Genomic DNA, 27,656 nt, shown 5'->3' with positions numbered 1-27,656 from the left:
GTACAGGATGAACAGTTTACCCTCCTCTAGCAGGAGCTATTGCACACGGGGGTGCATCTGTAGATCTAGCTATTTTTTCACTGCACTTAACAGGTGTATCATCTATTCTTGGTGCAGTGAATTTCATTACAACAGCAATTAATATACGATCAGAAAGTATAACTTTAGATCAAACACCTTTATTTGTATGATCTGTAGCTATTACAGCATTACTTCTCTTTCTTTCACTTCCAGTTTTAGCAGGAGCTATTACTATATTATTAACAGATCGAAATTTAAATACATCATTCTTTGACCCTGCAGGAGGGGGTGACCCAATTCTATATCAACATCTATTTTGATTCTTTGGACACCCAGAAGTTTATATTTTAATTCTACCGGGGTTCGGAATTATTTCACATATTGTATGTCAAGAAAGAGGAAAAATTGAATCATTTGGAACATTAGATATAATTTATGCTATACTATCAATTGGACTAATAGGATTTATTGTATGAGCACATCATATATTTACAGTAGGAATGGATGTTGACACACGAGCATATTTTACATCAGCAACAATAATTATTGCTGTACCTACAGGAATTAAGGTATTTAGATGATTAGCTACATTATATGGAACTAAATTCAAGTTCAATCCACCATTATTATGAGCTCTAGGATTTATTTTCCTATTTACAATTGGTGGATTAACAGGATTAGTATTAGCAAATTCATCACTTGATATTGTATTACATGATACATATTATGTAGTAGCCCACTTTCATTATGTATTATCTATAGGAGCAGTATTTGCAATTATAGGAGGTGTCATTCAATGATATCCACTATTTACAGGATTAACTATAAATAATACATGATTAAAAATCCAATTTACAATTATTTTCATTGGAGTAAATTTAACATTCTTTCCTCAACACTTCCTAGGATTAGCAGGAATACCTCGACGATACTCTGACTACCCAGACGCATATACATCATGAAACGTAGTATCAAGAATTGGGTCTACAATTTCTATTGTAGGAATCATTATATTCATTGTAATTATATGAGAAAGAATGATTACAAACCGAGCAATTATATTTAGAGCTAACATAAGAAGATCAACAGAATGACTACAAAATAACCCTCCTGCAGAACATAGTTACTCAGAATTACCATTAATCTCTAGATTCTAATATGGCAGATTAGTGCAGTAGATTTAAGCTCTACAAATAAAGGTTTGACCTTTTATTAGAAAATATTTATTAATGGCAACATGATCAAATTTATCTCTTCAAGATGGAGCTTCACCATTAATGGAGCAATTATCATTCTTTCATGATCATACTATGGTCGTATTATTATTAATTACAGTAATTGTAGGTTATGCCCTAAGTTATATATTATTTATTGCCTATACTAACCGTAATATACTTCATGGACATTTAATTGCAACAATCTGAACAGCTTTACCAGCAATTACATTAATTTTTATTGCCCTTCCATCATTACGACTATTATATTTACTTGATGATTCAGTAGATGCAATAATTACAATTAAAACCATTGGACGACAATGATATTGAAGATATGAATATTCAGACTTCATAGACGTAGAATTTGACACTTATATAACACCACAACAAGACCTAGAAAATGATGGATTCCGACTACTAGATGTAGATAACCGAACAATCCTACCAATAAATACAGAAGTACGAGTATTAACAAGAGCATCAGATGTTCTACACTCATGAGCAGTTCCTGCATTAGGGGTTAAAATTGATGCAACGCCAGGTCGGTTAAATCAGGGAACATTCACAATAAATCGACCTGGATTATTCTTTGGACAATGCTCAGAAATCTGTGGAGCAAACCACAGATTTATACCAATTGTAATTGAAAGAACTTCAGTAAATTTATTTATTAAGTGATTATCTAAGATAATTTAAGGAGTTAGTTAAAATAAATAACATTAGAGTGTCAATCTAAAGTAACTAAAAAAAATTAGTACACCTTGAAATTCATCAGATGACTGAAAGTAAGTAATGGTCTCTTAAACCAAATAATAGTAAATTAACGACTACTTCTGATGGGGAAATTATATCCAAATCCCTCAAATATCCCCTCTTATATGATTCTCACTATTCATTATATTTTCAGCTACATTAATCTTGTTTAATCAAATAAACTTCTTCTCATTTAAACCTAACCTTATTAAAAGAGCAGAAAAAGGAACAATTGAAATAAAAAACTTAAATTGAAAATGATAACAAATCTATTCTCAACATTTGACCCATCAACTAACATCTTTAATTTATCATTAAATTGAACTAGAACATTTCTAGGACTATTATTAATCCCATCACTATTTTGACTTACACCATCACGAATTAACATTATCTGAAATAAACTAAATTTAACCTTACATAATGAATTTAAAACACTTCTTGGACCAAAATCATTTAATGGAACAACATTCATTTTCATCTCAATTTTTATTATAATATTATTTAACAATTTCATAGGATTATTCCCTTATATTTTTACTAGAACAAGACATTTAGCATTAACATTTGCAATTGCCCTACCTATATGGCTAAGATTTATATTATTTGGATGAATTAACCATACTAATCATATATTTACACACCTTGTACCACAAGGTACACCGCCTGCATTAATATCATTTATAGTACTAATTGAAACAATTAGTAATGTTATTCGACCAGGTACATTAGCAGTACGGTTGGCAGCAAATATAATTGCAGGACACTTATTATTAACCTTATTAGGAAACACAGGACCATCTATAGCAATAAACTTAATCTCATTACTAATTATTGGACAAATACTTCTATTAATTCTAGAATCAGCAGTAGCAATAATTCAAGCCTATGTTTTCTCAATTCTAAGAACTCTATATTCTAGAGAAGTATATTAAACCTATGTTAACAACTCACTCAAACCACCCATTCCACTTAGTAGACTATAGACCTTGACCATTAACAGGAGCAATTGGAGCAATAGTCCTAGTATCAGGACTAGCAAAATGATTCCACCTATTTAATATTAACTTATTCATAATTGGATTTGGAATTACCCTACTAACTATAATTCAATGATGACGAGATGTAGTACGAGAAGGGACATATCAAGGATTACATACAGGATTTGTATCAATTGGATTACGATGAGGAATAATTTTATTTATTGCATCAGAGGTATTATTTTTCGTTTCTTTTTTTTGAGCATTCTTTAGAAGAAGATTAGCACCAACAATTGAACTAGGAATACTATGACCTCCAATAGGAATTCAACCCTTTAACCCTATACAAATTCCATTACTTAATACAGCTATTCTTTTAGCATCAGGAGTAACAGTAACATGAGCACATCATAGTTTAATGGAATCTAATCATACTCAAGCACTACAAGGATTATTCTTCACAGTGTTATTAGGACTATACTTTACAATACTTCAAGCATATGAATATTGAGAAGCACCTTTTACCATTGCAGATGCAGTTTATGGATCAACATTCTTTGTTGCAACAGGATTCCATGGTTTACACGTAATTATTGGAACAATCTTTTTATCAACATGTCTATTTCGACACTCAATAAATCAATTTTCACCAAGACATCACTTTGGATTTGAAGCAGCAGCATGATACTGACACTTCGTAGACGTAGTATGATTATTCTTATATATCTCTATTTACTGATGAGGTAGATAATTGTTTTTCTAGTATAAATAGTACATTTGACTTCCAATCAGAAAGCTTGATATAAATCAAGAAAAACAATTCTAATTCTATCAACAAGAGTTTTCATTAGATTTATTATTCCAATAATTGTTATAATCCTGGCAACAACACTATCAAAAAAATTAATTAATGATCGAGAAAAAAGATCACCATTTGAATGTGGGTTTGATCCAAAAAGATCAGCACGAATACCTTTCTCAATACGATTCTTCCTAATCGCAGTAATCTTTTTAATTTTTGATGTAGAAATTGCACTAATTCTACCAATTGTAATTATTTTTAAAACTTCAGACATTATAATCTGAACAGTATCAACAATATTTTTTATTCTAGTTCTATTAGGAGGACTATACCATGAATGAAACCAAGGAGCATTACAATGAGCAGAATAAAGGGTTGTAGTTAAATATAACATTTGGGTTGCATTCAAAAAGTATTGATATTATCAATCAACCTTAAATAGAATAAGAAGCGAAATATTGCAGTCAGTTTCGACCTGGAAGATTGGTATGTACTACCCTTATTCTTATTAATTGAAGCCAAAAAGAGGCGTATTACTGTTAATAATATAATTGAACTATAATAGTTCCAATTAAGGAAATGTAAAGCCAATATGAAAGCTGCTAACTTTTTATATTAGCGGTTAAACTCCGTTAACATTTCTAAAATTTATATAGTTTAAATAAAACATTACATTTTCACTGTAAAAATAATATATCTATATTTATAAATACTTAAAAGTAAAAATACTTCCTTAACATCTTCAGTGTCACGCTCTAATTATAAGCTATTTAAGTAAACGAAAAACAATATTACCAAAATAAATATTCAAAAAATAAAAGTTAAAAGATAAATCTTGAAATTAGAATCATATCAACCTTGAATATAACCAATTAAATAAATAAATAATCTATATAAACCTTGACCACCAAGTAATTCACCTCAACCACAATCAAATGACTTAGATGAATAATAACCTATTTTTAAAGGAATATATCTAATAAACTTAGTTGAAAGAAAAGGTATAAATCATATAGAAACAGCAAATCTAACAAAAGAAAGTATACTTAAAGAAAATAAATTATGAGAAAAATCAAAATTAGAAATAAGATAACCTAAATAAGCACCTAAAATAACAACTGTAATAGTTAAAAACTTTAAATAATAAGGTAAAGCAATCACATGAGGAATAGGAAAAATTAATCAAGATAAAAGACTACCACCAAAAACAGCAACAAACAATAGACCAATTATTCCAAATGAAATATAATAACCCTTATCATCAAAAGAAAATCTAGAATAAAAATTATTATCACCAGATATTGAATAATAAAACAAACGAAAAGAATAAGAAGCAGTTAAACCAGTAGAAAAAAAATAAAGAAAAAAAATTAAACAATTAATTCATCTTAAACAAACCATCTCAAGAATTAAATCCTTTGAATAAAATGCCGCTAAAAAAGGTATTCCACACAAAGATAAACTAGAAACATTAAAACAAACTGAAGTTAAAGGTATGAAATTAACAATTGATCCTATAAAACGAATATCCTGAGAATCCTTCAAATTATGAATTATTGAACCTGCACATATAAATAATAATGCCTTAAATAAAGCATGAGCCAATAAATGAAAAAATGCAAGCTTTGGATAACCTATAGCCAAAATTCTTATTATTAAACCAAGTTGTCTTAAAGTAGAAAGAGCAATAATCTTCTTTAAATCAAACTCAAAATTAGCGCCCAATCTAGCCATAAATATAGTTATACAACCAATTAAAAGTAAAAATCAACCACAATTATAAGTATCCAATATTGGTCTAAAACGAATTAATAAATAAACACCAGCAGTAACAAGAGTAGAAGAATGAACTAAAGCAGAAACAGGAGTAGGAGCTGCTATAGCAGCAGGAAGTCATGAAGAGAAAGGAATCTGAGCTCTCTTAGTTATAGCTGCTAAAACAATTAATATAGTAATGAGCTTTATTTCAAAAGAATTAGAAATAAAATCATAATAAAAAATATAATTTCAACCACCAAAATTTAACATTCATGCAATAGAAATTAAAATAGCAACATCACCAATACGATTAGAAAGTGCAGTTAATATACCAGCACTATAAGATTTTACATTTTGATAATAAATAACTAAACAATAAGAAACTAAACCTAAACCATCTCAACCTAATAAAATTCTAATTAAATTAGGACTAATAATTAAAAAACCTATAGAAAGAATAAATATTAAAACAATAATAATAAAACGATTTATATTCTTTTCACCAGATATATAATCCTCTCTATAATAAATAACCAAAGAAGAAATATATATAACAAAAGATATAAAAATAAGAGATATTCAATCCAAAATTAAAGTTATAACAACTATAGAACCATTTAAATTGAAAAGCTCTCACTCAACAAAAACTCTATAATCAATTATTAAATAATAAATACCTAAAATAAAAATTATAGTTCTCGAAATAAACAAAGAAAAAAAACTCAAAGAACAAATAGAAAATAAATTCACGGCCTAAGATGAAAAACTTCATGTCATTGATTCCACAAAACAATATTTTTAATTAAAATACTTAAGCAAACTAAACAAAGAAATATTCACCCTTTAAACAGAGAATATTTAAAGGCAATCAATGTAAAAGTAAAAGATGATATTCACGAAAATAACCAAGAGAACAAGTATAAACACCAGAATAATAATTCCCATGCTGAGAATAAGAATATATATACAAAGTATAAACAGCTCTAAGAAAAGATAAAAAAATCAAAGCAAAGAATCTAAAAGAAGATCAAGATATAATTCTATTTAATAATCTAATTTCACCTACCAAATTTAAAGAAGGAGGAGCAGCCATATTTGATGATCTTAAAAGAAATCATCATAAAGCCATTCTTGGCATCAAATTAATTATACCCTTGTTAATTAATAATCTTCGTCTACCTAAACGTTCATAAATAATATTAGATAAACAAAATAAACCAGAAGAACATAAACCATGACCAACCATTAGAGAAAGAGAACCTACACAACCTCATCAATTCATAGTCATCAATCCACCAATAACCATTCTTATATGAGCAACAGAAGAATATGCAATTAAAGACTTTAAATCAACCTGACGAAAACAAATAAATCTTACAATAACACCCCCAGATAAACCTAAAGACAATCAAAAATAATTAAACTTTAAACCCAAATAAGAAATAACCTTTATAACACGAAAAATACCATAACCACCTAACTTTAATAAAACACCAGCAAGAATTATTCTACCTGAAATAGGGGCCTCTACATGAGCCTTAGGAAGTCATAAATGAACCAAAAACATAGGTATCTTAACTAAAAAAGCCAAAATTATAAATACATAAAACATAAAATAATAAGAACCAAAATCAACCAATAAAGGAAAATATAAAGTATTAGAAAAGTCATAAACCTTAAATAAAACTAATAATAAAGGTAATCTAGCAACCAAAGTATAAAAAATTAAATAAACACCAGCCTGCAAACGCTCAGGTTGATAACCCCAACCCAAAATTAAAAGTAAAGTAGGAACTAATCTAGCCTCAAAAAAAAATATAAAAAGAAAGAAGACTTAATCTAGCAAATGAACAATAAAGCATAATTATTAAAATCAAAACCATAAAAACAAAAAAATTAGAATGATATGAACTTAAATAAACTGAACCTCTAGCTGTGATTATTAAAGAACAAATCCAAAAACTAAGTAAAATTAAACTAAAAGAAAAATAATCAATACCAAAATAATATCTAATTATATTCAAATCAGCATATGAATAAACACAAATTATAAAAAAAAAACCCGACAGAAACATTAAAGAATGAACCAACCATCAACAATTATTTAATAAACAAAGAGGGATCAAAAAATAGTTACAAATAAATACTTTAACATAAAGATAAACCAAAAGAATTAAAAAAATCATTACCATGAGAACGAATTATTGAAACTAAAATAGAAAGACCTAAAGCACCCTCACAAACAGAAAAAACTAAAAAAATAACAGGAAAAAAATAATCATAATCAAACTCAATAAGAAAAACAATAACTAACATAAATAAAGAAAGAACAATATATTCTAATCTCAAAAGAACCATTAATAATGTTTACGTTTAGAAGAAAAAACATAAACACCAGCAAAATAAATCAATAAAGAAGTAAAAATAGAGAATATAAACATTAGTTTTAATAGTTTAAAAAAAACGCCGGTCTTGTAAACCGGAAATAAGTCCAGCCCCCACTTTTAAAACTTCAGAGGTGGAAAAGCTTCCATCATCGGTCCCCAAAACCGGTATTTTAAATAAACTAACCCCTGAAATGATCAAAATAATAATTATATCATTATCAAATGTAATAAATATTAATTTTATTAAATTAAGACACCCAATATCAATAATGCTTTTTATTATCCTTCAAACCTTCCTAGTTGGATTAATAACAGGAACAATAATAGAAAGATATTGATTATCATATATTTTATTTTTAACATTTCTTGGTGGTATACTAGTATTATTTATTTACATTACAAGAATTGCATCAAACGAAATATTTCAGCCTAAATCAATCACTATAATTATTACATTAATAATGTGAGTATTTATCATATTAATATTAATTATTCTAGATATATCTATATTTATAGACTTTTTCAAAAACACCGAAACTATAAATATTGATAATTCAATCAATTATCAAGAAATAACAATATCTTTAGAAAAATTATATAATAGACCAACATTCATTATTACAATAATAATAATAATTTATTTATTTTTAGCACTACTAGCAGTTGTTAAAATCACCAATATTAATCAGGGACCTATTCGTAAAATAAGATAATTACTAATGAATAAACCCTTACGATTAAGACATCCTTTAATTAAAATTATTAATAACTCTTTAATTGACTTACCTGCCCCAACAAATATTTCATTTTGATGAAATTTTGGATCCCTATTAGGGTTATGTTTGGTAATTCAAATCGTAACTGGACTATTTTTAGCTATACATTATACATCAAATATTGAAATAGCATTCAGTAGTGTAGTACACATCTGCCGAGACGTAAATAATGGTTGAATTATCCGAACCTTACACGCAAATGGAGCATCTATATTTTTTATTTGTATTTACTTACATGTAGGACGGGGAATTTACTATGGATCTTATATATATATATATACATACCTGAATAATTGGTACAGTGATTTTATTTTTAGTTATAGCAACTGCATTTATAGGATATGTCTTACCCTGAGGCCAAATATCTTTTTGAGGTGCAACAGTTATTACTAATTTATTATCAGCAATCCCATACTTAGGAACAGATTTAGTCCAATGAGTATGAGGAGGATTCGCTGTTGATAATGCAACATTAAATCGATTCTTCACATTCCATTTTGTATTACCATTTATTATTGCTGCTATAGCAGCAATTCATTTATTTTTTCTTCGCCAAACAGGATCTAATAATCCTCTTGGACTAAATGGAGATATTGAAAAAATTCCATTCCATCCATACTTTACCTTTAAGGATTCTATTACATTTGTAATAATAACATCATTATTAATTATACTATGTTTAATTAATCCTATTTGCGTATGCAATTCTACGATCTATCCCTAATAAGTTAGGAGGTGTTATTGCATTATTTTTATCAATTAGAATCTTAATAATTTTACCATTTTATAATAAAACACCATTCCGAGGCATTCAATTTTACCCTATTAATCAAATTTTATTCTGAGTTATAGTAGTTGTTGTATGCTTACTAACGTGAATTGTTAAACGACCTGTTGAAGAACCTTATATTATAACAGGTCAAATCTTAACAATTATTTACTTCACATATTTCTTAATTAATGTCCATGTCGCAAACGCATGAGATAAATTAATTAAGGAATAAAGTTAATTAGCTTAGGAAAAGCATATGTTTTGAAAACATAAAATTAGAAGTTTAACTCTTCTATTAACTTTTCTCAAAAAATTTCACTAAACAAATGAGATAAATAAAATCTTTAAACCAACAAAGAAAATAAAAAAATTCAAAGATAAAGGTAAAAAACTTTTTCAAGCTAAGTACATTAATTTATCATAACAGAACCGTGGTAATGTTCCACGAACCCAAATAAAACCAAAAGATATAATAGCAAGCTTAATAAAAAATATAAAAGAATAAAAATCACCGCCCAAAAAAATTAAAGCCAATAACATTCTTATGAAGACAATTCTAGTATATTCAGCTAAAAAAATTAAAGTAAAACCACCCGCACCATACTCAATATTAAATCCTGAAACTAACTCAGATTCCCCTTCAGCAAAATCAAAAGGAGTACGATTAGTTTCAGCTAAGCAAGAAGCAAAACAAGCTAAAGCTAAAGGAAAAGAAATAATAATAAATCAACAATAAAGCTGATAGTTTATAAAATCAAACATATTAAAACTACCAATTAAAATAATTAAAGACAATAAAATTAAAGCTAAACTAACTTCATAAGAAATTGTTTGAGCAACAGAACGAAGAGAACCTAATAATGAATAATTTGAATTAGAAGATCAACCAGCAATTATAACAGTATAAACACCTAATCTAGTACAACATAAAAAAATAAAAATCCATAAGAAAAAGAACACATATAAGTTAAATAAGGAAAAATTACTCAAACGGCTAAAGAAATCATTAAATTAAAAACAGGGGAAAAATAATAAAGTAGGTAATTAGATATAATAGGAATTGGCTGCTCCTTACAAATTAACTTAATAGCATCTCTAAATGGCTGAGGAATTCCAACAAAACTTACCTTATTTGGACCCTTTCGAATCTGAATATAACCTAAAACCTTATGCTCTAATAAAGTTAAAAAGGCAACACTAATTAAAACACAAATAACCAATAAAAGAAAATTCAAAATAAAAATAAATAAATCATAAAGTATCAATACTATTTGTAGAAAAAATCTACATAAATGAATTCTAAATTCAACACATTAATCTGTCAAAATAGTAAATAAATTAATATTAATCAATATAACAAAAAATATTTTAACCATATGGTCCTTTCGTACTAATATGGATTAACAATCTTAGGATAGAAACTGACCTGGCTCACGCCGGTCTGAACTCAGATCATGTAAGAATTTAAAGGTCGAACAGACCTAATCATTGGGCTCCTGCACCCAAAATTTTTCTTAATCCAACATCGAGGTCGCAATCTGCTTTGTCGATATGAGCTCTCAAAAACAATTACGCTGTTATCCCTAAGGTAACTTAATCTTATGATCATAAATTATGGATCAAAATAACAAACATAAATAAATGATATAATAATGAAGAGTTTATCTATTCTTCATGTCACCCCAACAAAACATCATCATTAAATATAGAAAGACAAACAAAAAACTATATAAAAGTAAAATGTCAAGCTCTATAGGGTCTTCTCGTCCTAAAGAAGAATTTAAGCCTTTTGACTCAAAAGTTAAATTCAAAAATTTATTAAGAGACAGTTGATTTCTCGTCAAGCCATTCATTCCAGCCACTAATTAAGAGACTAATGATTATGCTACCTTTGCACGGTCAAAATACCGCGGCTCTTTAAAAATACGCTCAGTGAGCAGGCCAGACCTCAAAATATAAACAAGAGGACATGTTTTTGATAAACAGGCGGAAATCAATTTTGCCTAGTTCCTTATAATAAGTTCACAAGGTAAAAATTTCATACAAATAAATATACTAATTCTATCATTATTACAAAAATTTTAAAATTAAATTAATAATCTTAATAAAAAACCTAAAATATTTATAAAATCAAAATAAAAAATAATGAACTAAAACGTAATCTTAAAGATAGCTGGTTTAAAGCTTACTATTATATTTCTATAAAATAAATTATAGGTAATTAACTTCAAAGCTTATCCCTTAAAGAATAAATAAGTTAATATTTTTACTTAAAAAATTAAATAAAAACAAATAACTTTAAAAAATTAAATTTTTTCTTAAGAAACTAGATATCTTGGGAAACGATTAACATCTCATTTCTATAAATAATTTAATAATAATTATGATACATTAACTATAAATTATTTATAAATCAACCCAAATCGAGACAAGTAAAATAAATACTAAAATTTTGATATACCCTGATACAAAAGGTACAATAAATAAAATCTACTTAAAAAATTTAAAATAATATTTCATAAAACACTTACATTACCAATAAACTATAATTTAAAAAATCAATTCTATAAAATATACTAAGACAAAAATACAATAAAATTATTTATATTAAATAATTAAATAAACAAAAAATAAATATAATAAAATAAATAATCAAGATATCCTGATTTGCACAGAAAAATTTTCTGTGTAAATGAAACACTTTACTAATAAGTTATATCTTGAAACTCTTCCTAGATACACTTTCCAGTACATCTACTATGTTACGACTTATCTCATCTAAATTGAAGCTACTTTAAAATAAAATAGAATAATCAATAATGAGAGCGACGGGCGATGTGTACACATCTCAGAGCCAATATCAGTTAAATTAAATAAATTACATTACTATCAAATCCACCTTCATTAACAGTATTTCACTATCAAATCCGTTATAAACAAAAATCTATTGTAACCCACCTCCTCTTAACTATAAGCTGCACCTTGACCTGAAATATTTTATAATTTAAATCTTGAGAATTATAACTCTAAAAAGATTCTCTGATAACGGAGATATACAAACAAATAAATTAAGTAGAGTAAATCGTGTATTATCAATCATGGGGTAGGTTCCTCTGAATGGAATGAGATACCGCCAGATTCTTTGGGTTTAAAGACCTTAACTAATAGTACCCTGGTAAATATAATTAACATTTAAAATAATAGGGTATCTAATCCTAGTTTATTATTTAAATTTCACAGATTCATAAAAAGGGCCACAAATAAATTTTAACATTTCACCTTACAAATTTATATTTCAACCCTAAGAATATAAACAACTGTTTTAACCAATAATATTCACTTGTATCAATCGTATAACCGCGGCTGCTGGCACGAATTATGCCGATACTAAATCAATTGCTAAATCCAAAATCACTTGATAATTAATTATAATATTTTATATTTAAATTAATAATTTTATTTATTATATCCAATTATAATAATATTAAATATTAAATTACATATTATTATATATATTATATTATAATAACCTATTTTAAGCTAAAAACATAAGTAGCTATAATCCTAGGTAAATAATTGCATTAAAATAATCAATTGATAATGGTAAGATGAATTTATAATACTTTAATTTCAATTAAATGTAATATATTAATATAAATTATTTATTATATATATATATATATAAAAAATGAGCAGGATAAATTAATCCTAATTAAACAAAATAATACATAAAAGAATTTCAAAAAAAACTTTCGATTTATATATTAAATAAATGAAGTGCCTGATTAAAGGGTTACCTTGATAGGGTAAATAAAGTAAATAAAATTATCTTCATTAAAATTACATAAGATAGAATTAAACTACCTCCTTTAGTATCAAAAACTAACGTGCATCATACACCTTAATGTAAAAAGGTAAGCTAAACAAGCTAATGGGTTCATACCCCATTTATAGAGGTATCAATCCTCTCCTTTTTAATGACCAACAACTCTACAAAACTTCTCTTCCTATCAACATTAATGATAGGAACGATCCTGTCCATTTCATCAAATTCCTGATTTGGGGTTTGAATAGGACTTGAGATCAACTTACTTTCATTTATTCCACTCCTAACAAGAAATAAAAATATAATAATAAATGAATCATCAATTAAATATTTTATTGTCCAAGCAATAGCATCGACAATATTATTATTTTCAATTTTGCTGATTCAAATAAAATATCCCATGGGATGGGAAACAGAATTTATCCCATCAATAATAATTAGATCTAGACTATTATTAAAGATTGGAGCTGCACCTTTCCATTTCTGATTTCCAGAAGTTATAGGAGCATCAAGATGAAATAATTGTTTAACATTAATAACATGACAAAAAATCGCCCCAATAATGGTCTTCTCTTATTGTATTCAATTAAGAACTTTTATTTGAACAATTATTATCTTAAGAATTATTATTGGGGCAATAGGAGGTTTAAATCAAACATCCTTACGACAACTTTTAGCATATTCATCAATCAGACATCTAGGTTGAATAATTAGATCATTAACAGTCAGAGAAAACATCTGAGAACAATACTTCATTATTTACTCACTATTAAGATTAATAATAGTTTTATTATTTAAGCAAATAAATTTATTTTTCATAAATCAAATTTATTCAGCCAGAAATATAAAAACCGAAATTAAATTCATAATATTCTTATCTTTATTATCTTTAGGTGGACTACCACCATTCCTTGGATTCTTACCAAAATGAATTGTAATACAATCATTAATAGAAAACAATATAACAACTATTATAACTATTATAGTTGTATTAACTACAATTACACTCTACTACTATATACGTATTAGATTCTCAGCTCTAATTATATCATACACAGAAAATTCGTGATCTATAAAGATAAAGTCCCAAAAATCAAGAATCATTCTTCCTATAAGAGTAATAATTTCAACAATAGGATTGATTTCAACATCAACCTTAATTTCATTATACTAAGGACTTAAGTTAATCAAACTAATAACCTTCAAAGTTATAATTAAAAGAATAATCTTTTAGGCCTTAGTAAAATTTTACACCTCTAGAATTGCAGTCTAGAATCATAATTGAATATAAGACCTAAATATGATAAGAGAGAAAACATCTCATAAGTAGATTTACAGTCTACCACCTAAAATTCAGCCATCTTACCGCAAAAATGATTATTCTCAACAAACCATAAGGACATTGGTACTTTATACTTCATATTTGGATCATGAGCAGGAATAGTAGGAACATCAATAAGAATACTTATTCGTGCTGAACTTGTCCAACCCGGATCTCTAATTGGGGATGACCAGATTTATAATGTTATTATTACAGCTCACGCGTTCGTAATAATTTTCTTTATAGTAATACCTATTATAATTGGTGGATTTGGTAATTGACTTGTTCCACTAATAATTGGTGCACCAGATATAGCATTTCCACGAATAAATAATATAAGTTTTTGATTACTACCACCTTCACTAACCCTTCTTCTTACATCTTCTATAGTAGATAATGGTGCTGGTACAGGATGAACAGTTTACCCTCCTCTAGCAGGAGCTATTGCACACGGGGGTGCATCTGTAGATCTAGCTATTTTTTCACTGCACTTAGCAGGTGTATCATCTATTCTTGGTGCAGTGAATTTCATTACAACAGCAATTAATATACGATCAGAAAGTATAACTTTAGATCAAACACCTTTATTTGTATGATCTGTAGCTATTACAGCATTACTTCTCCTTCTTTCACTTCCAGTTTTAGCAGGAGCTATTACTATATTATTAACAGATCGAAATTTAAATACATCATTCTTTGACCCTCTAGCTATTTTTTCACTGCACTTAGCAGGTGTATCATCTATTCTTGGTGCAGTGAATTTCATTACAACAGCAATTAATATACGATCAGAAAGTATAACTTTAGATCAAACACCTTTATTTGTATGATCTGTAGCTATTACAGCATTACTTCTCCTTCTTTCACTTCCAGTTTTAGCAGGAGCTATTACTATATTATTAACAGATCGAAATTTAAATACATCATTCTTTGACCCTGCAGGAGGGGGTGACCCAATTCTATATCAACATCTATTTTGATTCTTTGGACACCCAGAAGTTTATATTTTAATTCTACCGGGGTTCGGAATTATTTCACATATTGTATGTCAAGAAAGAGGAAAAATTGAATCATTTGGAACATTAGGTATAATTTATGCTATACTATCAATTGGACTAATAGGATTTATTGTATGAGCACATCATATATTTACAGTAGGAATGGATGTTGACACACGAGCATATTTTACATCAGCAACAATAATTATTGCTGTACCTACAGGAATTAAGGTATTTAGATGATTAGCTACATTATATGGAACTAAATTCAAGTTCAATCCACCATTATTATGAGCTCTAGGATTTATTTTCCTATTTACAATTGGTGGATTAACAGGATTAGTATTAGCAAATTCATCACTTGATATTGTATTACATGATACATATTATGTAGTAGCCCACTTTCATTATGTATTATCTATAGGAGCAGTATTTGCAATTATAGGAGGTGTCATTCAATGATATCCACTATTTACAGGATTAACTATAAATAATACATGATTAAAAATCCAATTTACAATTATTTTCATTGGAGTAAATTTAACATTCTTTCCTCAACACTTCCTAGGATTAGCAGGAATACCTCGACGATACTCTGACTACCCAGACGCATATACATCATGAAACGTAGTATCAAGAATTGGGTCTACAATTTCTATTGTAGGAATCATTATATTCATTGTAATTATATGAGAAAGAATGATTACAAACCGAGCAATTATATTTAGAGCTAACATAAGAAGATCAACAGAATGACTACAAAATAACCCTCCTGCAGAACATAGTTACTCAGAATTACCATTAATCTCTAGATTCTAATATGGCAGATTAGTGCAGTAGATTTAAGCTCTACAAATAAAGGTTTGACCTTTTATTAGAAAATATTTATTAATGGCAACATGATCAAATTTATCTCTTCAAGATGGAGCTTCACCATTAATGGAGCAATTATCATTCTTTCATGATCATACTATGGTCGTATTATTATTAATTACAGTAATTGTAGGTTATGCCCTAAGTTATATATTATTTATTGCCTATACTAACCGTAATATACTTCATGGACATTTAATTGAAACAATCTGAACAGCTTTACCAGCAATTACATTAATTTTTATTGCCCTTCCATCATTACGACTATTATATTTACTTGATGATTCAGTAGATGCAATAATTACAATTAAAACCATTGGACGAAAATGATATTGAAGATATGAATATTCAGACTTCATAGACGTAGAATTTGACACTTATATAACACCAGAACAAGACCTAGAAAATGATGGATTCCGACTACTAGATGTAGATAACCGAACAATCCTACCAATTAATACAGAAGTACGAGTATTAACAAGAGCATCAGATGTTCTACACTCATGAGCAGTTCCTGCATTAGGGGTTAAAATTGATGCAACGCCAGGTCGGTTAAATCAAGGAACATTCACAATAAATCGACCTGGATTATTCTTTGGACAATGCTCAGAAATCTGTGGAGCAAACCACAGATTTATACCAATTGTAATTGAAAGAACTTCAGTAAATTTATTTATTAAGTGATTATCTAAGATAATTTAAGGAGTTAGTTAAAATAAATAACATTAGAGTGTCAATCTAAAGTAACTAAAAAAAATTAGTACACCTTGAAATTCATCAGATGACTGAAAGTAAGTAATGGTCTCTTAAACCAAATAATAGTAAATTAACGACTACTTCTGATGGGGAAATTATATCCAAATCCCTCAAATATCCCCTCTTATATGATTCTCACTATTCATTATATTTTCAGCTACATTAATCTTGTTTAATCAAATAAACTTCTTCTCATTTAAACCTAACCTTATTAAAAGAGCAGAAAAAGGAACAATTGAAATAAAAAACTTAAATTGAAAATGATAACAAATCTATTCTCAACATTTGACCCATCAACTAACATCTTTAATTTATCATTAAATTGAACTAGAACATTTCTAGGACTATTATTAATCCCTTCACTATTTTGACTTACACCATCACGAATTAACATTATCTGAAATAAACTAAATTTAACCTTACATAATGAATTTAAAACACTTCTTGGACCAAAATCATTTAATGGAACAACATTCATTTTCATCTCAATTTTTATTATAATATTATTTAACAATTTCATAGGATTATTCCCTTATATTTTTACTAGAACAAGACATTTAGCATTAACATTTGCAATTGCCCTACCTATATGGCTAAGATTTATATTATTTGGATGAATTAACCATACTAATCATATATTTACACACCTTGTACCACAAGGTACACCGCCTGCATTAATATCATTTATAGTACTAATTGAAACAATTAGTAATGTTATTCGACCAGGTACATTAGCAGTACGGTTGGCAGCAAATATAATTGCAGGACACTTATTATTAACCTTATTAGGAAACACAGGACCATCTATAGCAATAAACTTAATCTCATTACTAATTATTGGACAAATACTTCTATTAATTCTAGAATCAGCAGTAGCAATAATTCAAGCCTATGTTTTCTCAATTCTAAGAACTCTATATTCTAGAGAAGTATATTAAACCTATGTTAACAACTCACTCAAACCACCCATTCCACTTAGTAGACTATAGACCTTGACCATTAACAGGAGCAATTGGAGCAATAGACCTAGTATCAGGACTAGCAAAATGATTCCACCTATTTAATATTAACTTATTCATAATTGGATTTGGAATTACCCTACTAACTATAATTCAATGATGACGAGATGTAGTACGAGAAGGAACATATCAAGGATTACATACAGGATTTGTATCAATTGGATTACGATGAGGAATAATTTTATTTATTGCATCAGAGGTATTATTTTTCGTTTCTTTTTTTTGAGCATTCTTTAGAAGAAGATTAGCACCAACAATTGAACTAGGAATACTATGACCTCCAATAGGAATTCAACCCTTTAACCCTATACAAATTCCATTACTTAATACAGCTATTCTTTTAGCATCAGGAGTAACAGTAACATGAGCACATCATAGTTTAATGGAATCTAATCATACTCAAGCACTACAAGGATTATTCTTCACAGTGTTATTAGGACTATACTTTACAATACTTTAAGCATATGAATATTGAGAAGCACCTTTTACCATTGCAGATGCAGTTTATGGATCAACATTCTTTGTTGCAACAGGATTCCATGGTTTACACGTAATTATTGGAACAATCTTTTTATCAACATGTCTACTTCGACACTCAATAAATCAATTTTCACCAAGACATCACTTTGGATTTGAAGCAGCAGCATGATACTGACACTTCGTAGACGTAGTATGATTATTCTTATATATCTCTATTTATTGATGAGGTAGATAATTGTTTTTCTAGTATAAATAGTACATTTGACTTCCAATCAGAAAGCTTGATATAAATCAAGAAAAACAATTCTAATTCTATCAACAAGAGTTTTCATTAGATTTATTATTCCAATAATTGTTATAATCCTGGCAACAACACTATCAAAAAAATTAATTAATGATCGAGAAAAAAGATCACCAGTTGAATGTGGGTTTGATCCAAAAAGATCAGCACGAATACCATTCTCAATACGATTCTTCCTAATCGCAGTAATCTTTTTAATTTTTGATGTAGAAATTGCACTAATTCTACCAATTGTAATTATTTTTAAAACTTCAGACATTATAATCTGAACAGTATCAACAATATTTTTTATTCTAGTTCTATTAGGAGGACTATACCATGAATGAAACCAAGGAGCATTACAATGAGCAGAATAAAGGGTTGTAGTTAAATATAACATTTGGGTTGCATTCAAAAAGTATTGATATTATCAATCAACCTTAAATAGAATAAGAAGCGAAATATTGCAGTCAGTTTCGACCTGGCAGATTGGTATGTACTACCCTTATTCTTATTAATTGAAGCCAAAAAGAGGCGTATTACTGTTAATAATATAATTGAACTATAATAGTTCCAATTAAGGAAATGTAAAGCCAATATGAAAGCTGCTAACTTTTTATATTAGCGGTTAAACTCCGTTAACATATCTAAAATTTATATAGTTTAAATAAAACATTACATTTTCACTGTAAAAATAATATATCTATATTTATAAATACTTAAAAGTAAAAATACTTCCTTAACATCTTCAGTGTCACGCTCTAATTATAAGCTATTTAAGTAAACGAAAAACAATATTACCAAAATAAATATTCAAAAAATAAAAGTTAAAAGATAAATCTTGAAATTAGAATCATATCAACCTTGAATATAACCAATTAAATAAATAAATAATCTATATAAACCTTGACCACCAAGTAATTCACCTCAACCATAATCAAATGACTTAGATGAATAATAACCTATTTTTAAAGGAATATATCTAATAAACTTAGTTGAAAGAAAAGGTATAAATCATATAGAACCAGCAAATCTAACAAAAGAAAGTATACTTAAAGAAAATAAATTATGAGAAAAATCAAAATTAGAAATAAGATAACCTAAATAAGCACCTAAAATAACAACTGTAATAGTTAAAAACTTTAAATAATAAGGTAAAGCAATCACATGAGGAATAGGAAAAATTAATCAAGATAAAAGACTACCACCAAAAACAGCAACAAACAATAGACCAATTATTCCAAATGAAATATAATAACCCTTATCATCAAAAGAAAATCTAGAATAAAAATTATTATCACCAGATATTGAATAATAAAACAAACGAAAAGAATAAGAAGCAGTTAAACCAGTAGAAAAAAAATAAAGAAAAAAATTAAACAATTAATTCATCTTAAACAAACCATCTCAAGAATTAAATCCTTTGAATAAAATGCCGCTAAAAAAGGTATTCCACACAAAGATAAACTAGAAACATTAAAACAAACTGAAGTTAAAGGTATGAAATTAACAATTGATCCTATAAAACGAATATCCTGAGAATCCTTCAAATTATGAATTATTGAACCTGCACATATAAATAATAATGCCTTAAATAAAGCATGAGCCAATAAATGAAAAAATGCAAGCTTTGGATAACCTATAGCCAAAATTCTTATTATTAAACCAAGTTGTCTTAAAGTAGAAAGAGCAATAATCTTCTTTAAATCAAACTCAAAATTAGCGCCCAATCCAGCCACAAATATAGTTATACAACCAATTAAAAGTAAAAATCAACCACAATTATAAGTATCCAATATTGGTCTAAAACGAATTAATAAATAAACACCAGCAGTAACAAGAGTAGAAGAATGAACTAAAGCAGAAACAGGAGTAGGAGCTGCTATAGCAGCAGGAAGTCATGAAGAGAAAGGAATCTGAGCTCTCTTAGTTATAGCTGCTAAAACAATTAATATAGTAATGAGCTTTAATTCAAAAGAATTAGAAATAAAATCATAATAATAAATATAATTTCAACCACCAAAATTTAACATTCATGCAATAGAAATTAAAATAGCAACATCACCAATACGATTAGAAAGTGCAGTTAATATACCAGCACTATAAGATTTTACATTTTGATAATAAATAACTAAACAATAAGAAACTAAACCTAAACCATCTCAACCTAATAAAATTCTAATTAAATTAGGACTAATAATTAAAAAACCTATAGAAAGAATAAATATTAAAACAATAATAATAAAACGATTTATATTCTTTTCACCAGATATATAATCCTCTCTATAATAAATAACCAAAGAAGAAATATATATAACAAAAGATATAAAAATAAGAGATATTCAATCCAAAATTAAAGTTATAACAACTATAGAACCATTTAAATTGAAAAGCTCTCACTCAACAAAAACTCTATAATCAATTATTAAATAATAAATACCTAAAATAAAAATTATAGTTCTCGAAATAAACAAAGAAAAAAAACTCAAAGAACAAATAGAAAATAAATTCACGGCGTAAGATGAAAAACTTCATATCATTGATTCCACAAAACAATATTTTTAAGAAAAATACTTAAGCAAACTAAACAAAGAAATATTCACCCTTCAAACAGAGAATATTTAAAGGCAATCAATGTAAAAGTAAAAGATGATATTCACGAAAATAACCAAGAGAACAAGTATAAACACCAGAATAATAATTCCCATGCTGAGAATAAGAATATATATACAAAGTATAAACAGCTCTAAAAAAAGATAAAAAAATCAAAGCAAAGAATCTAAAAGAAGATCAAGATATAATTCTATTTAATAATCTAATTTCACCTACCAAATTTAAAGAAGGAGGAGCAGCCATATTTGATGATCTTAAAAGAAATCATCATAAAGCCATTCTTGGCATCAAATTAATTATACCCTTGTTAATTAATAATCTTCGTCTACCTAAACGTTCATAAATAATATTAGATAAACAAAATAAACCAGAAGAACATAAACCATGACCAACCATTAGAGAAAGAGAACCTACACAACCTCATCAATTCATAGTCATCAATCCACCAATAACCATTCTTATATGAGCAACAGAAGAATATGCAATTAAATACTTTAAATCAACCTGACGAAAACAAATAAATCTTACAATAACACCCCCAGATAAACCTAAAGACAATCAAAAATAATTAAACTTTAAACCCAAATAAGAAATAACCTTTATAACACGAAGAATACCATAACCACCTAACTTTAATAAAACACCAGCAAGAATTATTCTACCTGAAATAGGGGCCTCTACATGAGCCTTAGGTAGTCATAAATGAACCAAAAACATAGGTATCTTAACTAAAAAAGCCAAAATTATAAATACATAAAACATAAAATAATAAGAACCAAAATCAACCAATAAAGGAAAATATAAAGTATTAGAAAAATCATAAACCTTAAATAAAACTAATAATAAAGGTAATCTAGCAACCAAAGTATAAAAAATTAAATAAACACCAGCCTGCAAACGCTCAGGTTGATAACCCCAACCCAAAATTAAAAGTAAAGTAGGAACTAATCTAGCCTCAAAAAAAATATAAAAAGAAAGAAGACTTAATCTAGCAAATGAACAATAAAGCATAATTATTAAAATCAAAACCATAAAAACAAAAAAATTAGAATGATATGAACTTAAATAAACTGAACCTCTAGCAGTGATTATTAAAGAACAAATCCAAAAACTAAGTAAAATTAAACCAAAAGAAAAATAATCAATACCAAAATAATATCTAATTATATTCAAATCAGCATATGAATAAACACAAATTATAAAAACAAAACCCGACAGAAACATTAAAGAATGAACCAACCATCAACAATTATTTAATAAACAAAGAGGGATCAAAAAAATAGTTATAAATAAATACTTTAACATAAAGATAAACCAAAAGAATTAAAAAAATCATTACCATGAGAACGAATTATTGAAACTAAAATAGAAAGACCTAAAGCACCCTCACAAACAGAAAAAACTAAAAAAATAACAGGAAAAAAATAATCATAATCAAACTCAATAAGAAAAACAATAACTAACATAAATAAAGAAAGAACAATATATTCTAATCTCAAAAGAACCATTAATAAATGTTTACGTTTAGAAGAAAAAACATAAACACCAGCAAAATAAATCAATAAAGAAGTAAAAATAGAGAATATAAACATTAGTTTTAATAGTTTAAAAAAAACGCCGGTCTTGTAAACCGGAAATAAGTCCAGCCCCCACTTTTAAAACTTCAGAGGTGGAAAAGCTTCCAACATCGGTCCCCAAAACCGGTATTTTAAATAAACTAACCCCTGAAATGATCAAAATAATAATTATATCATTATCAAATGTAATAAATATTAATTTTATTAAATTAAGACACCCAATATCAATAATGCTTTTTATTATCCTTCAAACCTTCCTAGTTGGATTAATAACAGGAACAATAATAGAAAGATATTGATTATCATATATTTTATTTTTAACATTTCTTGGTGGTATACTAGTATTATTTATTTACATTACAAGAATTGCATCAAACGAAATATTTCAGCCTAAATCAATCACTATAATTATTACATTAATAATGTGAGTATTTATCATATTAATATTAATTATTCTAGATATATCTATATTTATAGACTTTTTCAAAAACACCGAAACTATAAATATTGATAATTCAATCAATTATCAAGAAATAACAATATCTTTAGAAAAATTATATAATAGACCAACATTCATTATTACAATAATAATAATAATTTATTTATTTTTAGCACTACTAGCAGTTGTTAAAATCACCAATATTAATCAGGGACCTATTCGTAAAATAAGATAATTACTAATGAATAAACCCTTACGATTAAGACATCCTTTAATTAAAATTATTAATAACTCTTTAATTGACTTACCTGCCACAACAAATATTTCATTTTGATGGATTTTGGATCCCTATTAGGGTTATGTTTGGTAATTCAAATCGTAACTGGACTATTTTTAGCTATACATTATACATCAAATATTGAAATAGCATTCAGTAGTGTAGTACACATCTGCCGAGACGTAAATAATGGTTGAATTATCCGAACCTTACACGCAAATGGAGCATCAATATTTTTTATTTGTATTTACTTACATGTAGGACGGGGAATTTACTATGGATCTTATATATATATATATATACATACCTGAATAATTGGTACAGTGATTTTATTTTTAGTTATAGCAACTGCATTTATAGGATATGTCTTACCCTGAGGCCAAATATCTTTTTGAGGTACAACAGTATTTACTAATTTATTATCAGCAATCCCATACTTAGGAACAGATTTAGTCCAATGAGTATGAGGAGGATTCGCTGTTGATAATGCAACATTAAATCGATTCTTCACATTCCATTTTGTATTACCATTTATTATTGCTGCTATAGCAGCAATTCATTTATTTTTTCTTCACCAAACAGGATCTAATAATCCTCTTGGACTAAATGGAGATATTGAAAAAATTCCATTCCATCCATACTTTACCTTTAAGGATTCTATTACATTTGTAATAATAACATCATTATTAATTATACTATGTTTAATTAATCCTTACCTATTAGGAGATCCAGATAATTTTGTACCTGCCAACCCATTAGTAACACCAGTTCACATTCAACCAGAATGATATTTCCTATTTGCATATGCAATTCTACGATCTATCCCTAATAAGTTAGGAGGTGTTATTGCATTATTTTTATCAATTAGAACCTTAATAATTTTACCATTTTATAATAAAACACCATTCCGAGGCATTCAATTTTACCCTATTAATCAAATTTTATTCTGAATTATAGTAGTTGTTGTATGCTTACTAACGTGAATTGGTAAACGACCTGTTGAAGAACCTTATATTATAACAGGTCAAATCTTAACAATTATTTACTTCACATATTTCTTAATTAATGTCCATGTCGCAAACGCATGAGATAAATTAATTAAGGAATAAAGTTAATTAGCTTAGGAAAAGCATATGTTTTGAAAACATAAAATTAGAAGTTTGACTCTTCTATTAACTTTTCTCAAAAAATTTCACTAAACAAATGAGATAAATAAAATCTTTAAACCAACAAAGAAAATAAAATAATTCAAAGATAAAGGTAAAAAACTTTTTCAAGCTAAGTACATTAATTTATCATAACGGAACCGTGGTAATGTTCCACGAACCCAAATAAAACCAAAAGATATAATAGCAAGCTTAATAAAAAATATAAAAGAATAAAAATCACCGCCCAAAAAAATTAAAGCCAATAACATCCTTATGAAGACAATTCTAGTATATTCAGCTAAAAAAATTAAAGTAAAACCACCCGCACCATACTCAATATTAAATCCTGAAACTAACTCAGATTCCCCTTCAGCAAAATCAAAAGGAGTACGATTAGTTTCAGCTAAGCAAGAAGCAAAACAAGCTAAAGCTAAAGGAATAGAAATAATAATAAATCAACAATAAAGCTGATAGTTTATAAAATCAAACATATTAAAACTACCAATTAAAATAATTAAAGACAATAAAATTAAAGCTAAACTAACTTCATAAGAAATTGTTTGAGCAACAGAACGAAGAGAACCTAATAATGAATAATTTGAATTAGAAGATCAACCAGCAATTATAACAGTATAACCACCTAATCTAGTACAACATAAAAAAAATAAAAATCCATAAGAAAAAGAACACATATAAGTTAAATAAGGAAAAATTACTCAAACGGATAAAGAAATCATTAAATTAAAAACAGGGGAAAAATAATAAAGAAGGTAATTAGATATAATAGGAATTAGCTGCTCCTTACAAATTAACTTAATAGCATCTCTAAATGGCTGAGGAATTCCAACAAAACCTACCTTATTTGGACCCTTTCGAATCTGAATATAACCTAAAACCTTACGCTCTTATAAAGTTAAAAAGGCAACACTAATTAAAACACAAATAACCAATAAAAGGAAATTCAAAATAAATATAAATAAATCATAAAGTATCAATACTATTTGTAGAAAAAATCTACATAAATGAATTCTAAATTCAACACATTAATCTGTCAAAATAGTAAATAAATTAATATTAATCAATATAACAAAAAATATTTTAACCATATGGTCCTTTCGTACTAATATGGATTAACAATCTTAGGATAGAAACCGACCTGGCTCACGCCGGTCTGAACTCAGATCATGTAAGTATTTAAAGGTCGAACAGACCTAATCACCCCAACAAAACATCATCATTAAATATAGAAAGACAAACAAAAAACTATATAAAAGTAAAATGTCAAGCTCTATAGAGTCTTCTCGTCCTAAAGAAGAATTTAAGCCTTTTGACTCAAAAGTTACATTCAAAAATTTATTAAGAGACAGTTGATTTCTCGTCAAGCCATTCATTCCAGCCACTAATTAAGAGACTAATGATTATGCTACCTTTGCACGGTCAAATTACCGCGGCTCTTTAAAAATACGCTCAGTGAGCAGGCCAGACCTCAAAATATAAACAAGAGGACATGTTTTTGATAAACAGGCGGAAATGAATTTTGCCTAGTTCCTTATAATAAGTTCACAAGGTAAAAATTTCATACAAATAAATATACTAATTCTATCATTATTACAAAAATTTTAAAATTAAATTAATAATCTTAATAAAAAACCTAAAATATTTATAAAATCAAAATAAAAAATAATGAACTAAAACGTAATCTTAAAGATAGCTGGTTTAAAGCTTACTATTATATTACTATAAAATAAATTATAGGTTATTAACTTTAAAGCTTATCCCTTAAAGAATAAATAAGTTAATATTTTTACTTAAAAAATTAAATAAAAACAAATAACTTTAAAAAATTAAATTTTTTCTTAAGAAACTAGATATCTTGGGAAACGATTAACATCTCATTTCTATAAATAATTTAATAATAATTATGATACATTAACTATAAATTATTTATAAATCAACCCAAATCGAGACAAGTAAAATAAATACTAAAATTTTGATAAACCCTGATACAAAAGGTACAATAAATAAAATCTACTTAAAAAAATTTAAAATAATATTTCATAAAACACTTACATTACCAATAAACTATAATTTAAAAAATCAATTCTATAAAATATACTAAGACAAAAATACAATAAAATTATTTATATTAAATAATTAAATAAACAAAATATAAATATAATAAAATAAATAATCAAGATATCCTGATTTGCACAGAAAAATTTTCAGTGTAAATGAAACACTTTACTAATAAGTTATATCTTGAAACTCTTCCTAGATACACTTTCCAGTACATCTACTATGTTACGACTTATCTCATCTAAATTGAAGCTACTTTAAAATAAAATAGAATAATCAATAATGAGAGCGACGGGCGATGTGTACACATCTCAGAGCCAATATCAGTTAAATTAAATAAATTACATTACTATCAAATCCACCTTCATTAACAGTATTTCACTATCAAATCCGTTATAAACAAAAATCTATTGTAACCCACCTCCTCTTAACTATAAGCTGCACCTTGACCTGAAATATTTTATAATTATAAATCTTGAGAATTATAACTCTAAAAAGATTCTCTGA

The 27,656-nt window shown here is 27.2% G+C and overlaps 2 long non-coding RNA genes across 2 annotated transcripts; one reads left to right on the top strand and one right to left on the bottom strand.

Moving 5' to 3' along the window:
• Positions 1-10,796: 10,796 nt before the first annotated feature.
• Positions 10,797-26,288, bottom strand: LOC126305067 (uncharacterized). Its single transcript, XR_007553307.1, has 2 exons — positions 26,230-26,288; positions 10,797-10,892 (listed from the first exon to the last, which is right to left on the bottom strand). It is a non-coding gene; the product is annotated as an uncharacterized LOC126305067 (long non-coding RNA).
• LOC126305062 (uncharacterized) lies at positions 10,886-27,204 on the top strand. Its single transcript, XR_007553302.1, has 2 exons — positions 10,886-11,683; positions 26,829-27,204. It is a non-coding gene; the product is annotated as an uncharacterized LOC126305062 (long non-coding RNA).
• The last annotated feature ends 452 nt before the right edge of the window (positions 27,205-27,656 follow it).

Source organism: Schistocerca gregaria, unplaced genomic scaffold (assembly GCF_023897955.1).
Source record: "Schistocerca gregaria isolate iqSchGreg1 unplaced genomic scaffold, iqSchGreg1.2 ptg000240l, whole genome shotgun sequence".
NCBI lineage: Eukaryota > Metazoa > Arthropoda > Insecta > Orthoptera > Acrididae > Schistocerca > Schistocerca gregaria.
This window is presented reverse-complemented; position numbering and strand designations above follow the sequence as displayed.